Here is a 7,890-nt window from a genome sequence, read left to right on the forward strand (position 1 = left end):
GGCAAAGGATGACTAACGGCTGGGGTTGTGTCTCCGTGGTAAAACGCACAAGCCTAAGGTACTGGGTTCGATCCCCAGCATCATGTTAAAATCAACCACCAAAACAGCAACAAAAACCACCTAAATAAACAAAATAAAGGTATCGTGTCCATGTGCAACTAAAAACATTAAAATAATGACCAAAGGAACAACAAAACTGAAGATTTACCATTCAACATCGCCTGCACCTCGCCATGCTGAGGATGGAACTTGGGGTATTGTGCATGCTAGGCAGAAGCTCTTCACAACTCAGCTCCATCCCCAGCACGGGATCCAATTTTTTTTTTTCCTACTGCAAGACCTATTCTAATTCTATGTTCATTACTAAGAACGTTTGAATACCCTAGATATCTAACCGATTTTTATTTATTTATTTGGGAGGAGATGTGAAGTGAAAATGTGAAAGCTCTTGTCGTTCAATGCATTCTTCCAAATGGAGCCATTTCTTTATAGGTCAATCATTAAAGGAAATGTTCCTGGGAGCTCACACCTAGGTTCTTCAGACCATGGTTTAATCGCTCAACTCAAACCGACTTAGCTCACTGTGAGTGGGGAGAACCCCGGTGGGGCGAACCGATCTGCGATCTGAGATCAGAGATCAGCTGGGCAGCATGTCTTCCCTCTTGCTCTTTGCCCACCAGCTACAGGCCCACAGACGGGGAAGGCCAGAGGAATTCTCCTTGGCCCCTCTACATTTGTCAGGAAAACCAGGCAGCGGTAAATATTAGGGGCACCCAAACACAAGACCCGGGAGGTACACGTGGCCCTGCCTAGGCCACCTAGTCTTCTGATGCACGGGAGACAACCTTACTGTGGACCTGCAGTAAAAAAAAAAAAAAAAAGAAAAGACACGGGAGACTCACTTGGGGGAGACCTCTCCTGGGAAAGGCCTGAGTGCTCAGATCTCAGCTCTGGGTCCAGTTGGACCCCACTGTGTCCTTTGTGGTAAAGGATGCCCGCATCACCCCAATGAAGCATCAGTTTTCCTGGAGGGCCAGGGGGCTGGAGGCAAGCTGCAAGGAGAGGGGTTTGGAATCCGAGTCAGATTTCAGCCCCTCTTTGGTGTGTGGTGGAAGACAGTTCCAGATGTCTGATGGCAGGGATATCACCAAATTGATATCCCCAGTTGTGCTTAGTGAGAAGCCTGTAGCACCCCTGGATTACATGAATTCTCTATTATCATACCATGTGCCCCCTTTGTGTGTTGAGAGGGAGCAAGGCAATACGCAGCCAGGTATGCAGGGAGACTGTCAGTCATTTCTCTTGCCTTTCACTATGAATCATTTTTCCTTCCAAGAACATGGAACTGCATAGAAATGAGACTGCACACAGACATTTACAAGATGGAAGTTGTTTTTTTTTCTTTTTCATAAAGAATTAAGGTAAGGCAGTGGCACATGCCCAGAAGTCTGGTAACATTGGGAGGGTAAGGTAGGACAGAATACTCAGCAACCTAGTGGGACCCTGCCTTTTAAAACAAAGCAACAAAAAAAAAAAAAAAAAAAAAAAAAAAAAAAAAAAAAAAAAAAAGGACAAAGATATGAGGATGTCACTAGTAAGACACCTCAGGTGTTAATTCCCTGTACAAAGAAAAAGCAAAAACATAGGGGCTGGGGTGCCTGGCAGGGCTAGAGTGCTCGCCTACGAGGTCCCAGAACCTGGGTTCGATCTCAGCACCACATTAAAAATAAATAAAATAAAGGTATGGTGTCCATTTACAACTAATAAATAAATATTAAAAAAAATAAAAGAAAAAGAAAAAACATAAACCATGGTAAAGCATGCAGTACAATGCAGGGTCAAGTCCCTGTATTTTCAGATATACAGGAGGATTGCTTAAGCCAAGGAATTCATCTAGCCTAACCAACACATAGCAAGACCCCTGCCTCAGAATCACCAACAAAATAAAATAATAACAAAACAACATTCAGAAAATGAAACAACCAACAATATGTGCTTTCCATAGAGCTGCAACTTTTATAATTTGTATGCTTATGAGTAATTTCTGATGAATGTGCTCTCATAATTAAAGATTTTCTTTTTTCATGATTAGAACTGGTAGCCAGTATATGATGTTAAAATAAATGAACTGGAAAGAGATTCAAAATCATGAAAACATTTAAAAAAATATATTGAACAAGGCATAAAGGTAATTAAAACAGAACTATTGTATAACATAGAATTTCTACATAGATTTTATGCTATGGCAGAGGAAAACAACTGATTAAAATGCCATTCATTTTGTTTTTGTCTCTGATACTCAAGGATGCTTCTTTTCTCTTTGGGGTATTGAAATTGAGCTGGTAAAAAGCCAGTTGAACATTGTTTTAATTTCATTCTATAACATTTTTCATTTGGTTTTTTGGACACTGGAATTATAAGTTTTAATTGTCTTCTAAAAATTGAGGTTCAACAACATCTAGGGTCAACTGAACAAGATAGTTCAATTTCACACAGACTTTTTTGCACACAAATTTTAAAAAATATTTTTGTTAGTGTTATAGTTATAAATAACAGTGGGGTTCATCTTGACATATTCCTAAATGCATAATATAATTTCCTCCACTTCAATCGATGAGGACATAGTACAAAATGAAATCTGAAATGAAGCAGATACAGGATCCGCCTCCGCCTCCGCCCCGCCCCGCCTCGCCTCACCAAGCTGAGGATGGAACCTAGGGTATTGTGCATGCTAGGCAAGAGCTCTCCACCACTCAGCTCCATCCCCAGCCCGGGATCCAATTTTTTTTTCCTACTGCAAGACCTATGCTAATTCTATGTTCACTACTACAAACGTTTGAATACCCTAGATATCTAAGCGATTTTTATCTATTTATTTGGCGGGAGATGTGAAGTGAAAATGTGAAAGCTCTTGTCGTTCAATGCATTCTTCCAAATGGAGCCTTTTCTTTATAGGTCATTCATTAAAGGAAATGTTCTTGGGAGCTCATACCTAGGTCCTTCAGACCGCGGTTTAATTGCTCAACTCAAACCGACCTAGCTCACTCTGGGTGGGGAGAACCCCGGTGGGGCGAAACGATCTGCGATCTGCGATCTGCGATCTGAGAGCAGAGATCAGCTGGGCAGCATGTCTTCCCTCTTGCTCTTTGCCCACCAGCTACAGGCCCACAGACGGGGAAGGCCAGAGGAATTCTCCTTGGCCCCTCTACATTTGTCAGGAAAACTAGACAGCGGTAAAAACTAGGGGCACCCAAACACAAGACCCGGGAGGTACACGTGGCCCTGCCTAGGCCACCGAGTCTTCTGATGCACGGGAGACAACCTTACTGTGGACCTGCAGTAAAAAAAAAAAAAAAAAAAGGCACAAGAGACTTACTTGGGGGAGGCCTCGCGTCAGTGGGAAAGGCCTGACAGCTGGGATCTCAGCGCTGGGTCCAGTTGGACCCCATGTGTCCTTTGTGGTAAACGATGCTGCAAGACCCCAAGGAAGCATGGATTTCCCCGGAGGTCCAGGGGGCTGTAGGCTAGCTGGAAGGAGAGGCGCTGGGAATTCCAGTTTCAGATGTTGGCCCCGCCTAGGGGCGGAGTGGAACATCATAAGATACTTCTGGATGCGGTTGCCGGAACGGAGAGGAGAGGGGCGCCTGGGAAAGTCAGGTGGGAACTATGTCTTAGTTGCGATTTGCTCAGGAGAACCTATTTGTCTCCTTTGAGTAAGGCGCTTGTTGGGAAGAGGGCAAAGGATGACTAACGGCTGGGGTTGTGTCTCCGTGGTAAAACGCACAAGCCTAAGGTACTGGGTTCGATCCCCAGCATCATGTTAAAATCAACCACCAAAACAGCAACAAAAACCACCTAAATAAACAAAATAAAGGTATCGTGTCCATGTGCAACTAAAAACATTAAAATAATGACCAAAGGAACAACAAAACTGAAGATTTACCATTCAACATCGCCTGCACCTCGCCATGCTGAGGATGGAACTTGGGGTATTGTGCATGCTAGGCAGAAGCTCTTCACAACTCAGCTCCATCCCCAGCACGGGATCCAATTTTTTTTTTTCCTACTGCAAGACCTATTCTAATTCTATGTTCATTACTAAGAACGTTTGAATACCCTAGATATCTAACCGATTTTTATTTATTTATTTGGGAGGAGATGTGAAGTGAAAATGTGAAAGCTCTTGTCGTTCAATGCATTCTTCCAAATGGAGCCATTTCTTTATAGGTCAATCATTAAAGGAAATGTTCCTGGGAGCTCACACCTAGGTTCTTCAGACCATGGTTTAATCGCTCAACTCAAACCGACTTAGCTCACTGTGAGTGGGGAGAACCCCGGTGGGGCGAACCGATCTGCGATCTGAGATCAGAGATCAGCTGGGCAGCATGTCTTCCCTCTTGCTCTTTGCCCACCAGCTACAGGCCCACAGACGGGGAAGGCCAGAGGAATTCTCCTTGGCCCCTCTACATTTGTCAGGAAAACCAGGCAGCGGTAAATATTAGGGGCACCCAAACACAAGACCCGGGAGGTACACGTGGCCCTGCCTAGGCCACCTAGTCTTCTGATGCACGGGAGACAACCTTACTGTGGACCTGCAGTAAAAAAAAAAAAAAAAAGAAAAGACACGGGAGACTCACTTGGGGGAGACCTCTCCTGGGAAAGGCCTGAGTGCTCAGATCTCAGCTCTGGGTCCAGTTGGACCCCACTGTGTCCTTTGTGGTAAAGGATGCCCGCATCACCCCAATGAAGCATCAGTTTTCCTGGAGGGCCAGGGGGCTGGAGGCAAGCTGCAAGGAGAGGGGTTTGGAATCCGAGTCAGATTTCAGCCCCTCTTTGGTGTGTGGTGGAAGACAGTTCCAGATGTCTGATGGCAGGGATATCACCAAATTGATATCCCCAGTTGTGCTTAGTGAGAAGCCTGTAGCACCCCTGGATTACATGAATTCTCTATTATCATACCATGTGCCCCCTTTGTGTGTTGAGAGGGAGCAAGGCAATACGCAGCCAGGTATGCAGGGAGACTGTCAGTCATTTCTCTTGCCTTTCACTATGAATCATTTTTCCTTCCAAGAACATGGAACTGCATAGAAATGAGACTGCACACAGACATTTACAAGATGGAAGTTGTTTTTTTTCTCTTTTTCATAAAGAATTAAGGTAAGGCAGTGGCACATGCCCAGAAGTCTGGTAACATTGGGAGGGTAAGGTAGGACAGAATACTCAGCAACCTAGTGGGACCCTGCCTTTTAAAACAAAGCAACAAAAAAAAAAAAAAAAAAAAAAAAAAAAAAAAAAAAAAAAAAAAGGACAAAGATATGAGGATGTCACTAGTAAGACACCTCAGGTGTTAATTCCCTGTACAAAGAAAAAGCAAAAACATAGGGGCTGGGGTGCCTGGCAGGGCTAGAGTGCTCGCCTACGAGGTCCCAGAACCTGGGTTCGATCTCAGCACCACATTAAAAATAAATAAAATAAAGGTATGGTGTCCATTTACAACTAATAAATAAATATTAAAAAAAATAAAAGAAAAAGAAAAAACATAAACCATGGTAAAGCATGCAGTACAATGCAGGGTCAAGTCCCTGTATTTTCAGATATACAGGAGGATTGCTTAAGCCAAGGAATTCATCTAGCCTAACCAACACATAGCAAGACCCCTGCCTCAGAATCACCAACAAAATAAAATAATAACAAAACAACATTCAGAAAATGAAACAACCAACAATATGTGCTTTCCATAGAGCTGCAACTTTTATAATTTGTATGCTTATGAGTAATTTCTGATGAATGTGCTCTCATAATTAAAGATTTTCTTTTTTCATGATTAGAACTGGTAGCCAGTATATGATGTTAAAATAAATGAACTGGAAAGAGATTCAAAATCATGAAAACATTTAAAAAAATATATTGAACAAGGCATAAAGGTAATTAAAACAGAACTATTGTATAACATAGAATTTCTACATAGATTTTATGCTATGGCAGAGGAAAACAACTGATTAAAATGCCATTCATTTTGTTTTTGTCTCTGATACTCAAGGATGCTTCTTTTCTCTTTGGGGTATTGAAATTGAGCTGGTAAAAAGCCAGTTGAACATTGTTTTAATTTCATTCTATAACATTTTTCATTTGGTTTTTTGGACACTGGAATTATAAGTTTTAATTGTCTTCTAAAAATTGAGGTTCAACAACATCTAGGGTCAACTGAACAAGATAGTTCAATTTCACACAGACTTTTTTGCACACAAATTTTAAAAAATATTTTTGTTAGTGTTATAGTTATAAATAACAGTGGGGTTCATCTTGACATATTCCTAAATGCATAATATAATTTCCTCCACTTCAATCGATGAGGACATAGTACAAAATGAAATCTGAAATGAAGCAGATACAGGATCCGCCTCCGCCTCCGCCCCGCCCCGCCTCGCCTCACCAAGCTGAGGATGGAACCTAGGGTATTGTGCATGCTAGGCAAGAGCTCTCCACCACTCAGCTCCATCCCCAGCCCGGGATCCAATTTTTTTTTCCTACTGCAAGACCTATGCTAATTCTATGTTCACTACTACAAACGTTTGAATACCCTAGATATCTAAGCGATTTTTATCTATTTATTTGGCGGGAGATGTGAAGTGAAAATGTGAAAGCTCTTGTCGTTCAATGCATTCTTCCAAATGGAGCCTTTTCTTTATAGGTCATTCATTAAAGGAAATGTTCTTGGGAGCTCATACCTAGGTCCTTCAGACCGCGGTTTAATTGCTCAACTCAAACCGACCTAGCTCACTCTGGGTGGGGAGAACCCCGGTGGGGCGAAACGATCTGCGATCTGCGATCTGCGATCTGAGAGCAGAGATCAGCTGGGCAGCATGTCTTCCCTCTTGCTCTTTGCCCACCAGCTACAGGCCCACAGACGGGGAAGGCCAGAGGAATTCTCCTTGGCCCCTCTACATTTGTCAGGAAAACTAGACAGCGGTAAAAACTAGGGGCACCCAAACACAAGACCCGGGAGGTACACGTGGCCCTGCCTAGGCCACCGAGTCTTCTGATGCACGGGAGACAACCTTACTGTGGACCTGCAGTAAAAAAAAAAAAAAAAAAAGGCACAAGAGACTTACTTGGGGGAGGCCTCGCGTCAGTGGGAAAGGCCTGACAGCTGGGATCTCAGCGCTGGGTCCAGTTGGACCCCATGTGTCCTTTGTGGTAAACGATGCTGCAAGACCCCAAGGAAGCATGGATTTCCCCGGAGGTCCAGGGGGCTGTAGGCTAGCTGGAAGGAGAGGCGCTGGGAATTCCAGTTTCAGATGTTGGCCCCGCCTAGGGGCGGAGTGGAACATCATAAGATACTTCTGGATGCGGTTGCCGGAACGGAGAGGAGAGGGGCGCCTGGGAAAGTCAGGTGGGAACTATGTCTTAGTTGCGATTTGCTCAGGAGAACCTATTTGTCTCCTTTGAGTAAGGCGCTTGTTGGGAAGAGGGCAAAGGATGACTAACGGCTGGGGTTGTGTCTCCGTGGTAAAACGCACAAGCCTAAGGTACTGGGTTCGATCCCCAGCATCATGTTAAAATCAACCACCAAAACAGCAACAAAAACCACCTAAATAAACAAAATAAAGGTATCGTGTCCATGTGCAACTAAAAACATTAAAATAATGACCAAAGGAACAACAAAACTGAAGATTTACCATTCAACATCGCCTGCACCTCGCCATGCTGAGGATGGAACTTGGGGTATTGTGCATGCTAGGCAGAAGCTCTTCACAACTCAGCTCCATCCCCAGCACGGGATCCAATTTTTTTTTTTCCTACTGCAAGACCTATTCTAATTCTATGTTCATTACTAAGAACGTTTGAATATCCTAGATATCTAACCGATTTTTATTTATTTATTTGGGA

This window comes from Callospermophilus lateralis, chromosome X (genome assembly GCF_048772815.1).
Source record: "Callospermophilus lateralis isolate mCalLat2 chromosome X, mCalLat2.hap1, whole genome shotgun sequence".
Lineage (NCBI taxonomy): Eukaryota > Metazoa > Chordata > Mammalia > Rodentia > Sciuridae > Callospermophilus > Callospermophilus lateralis.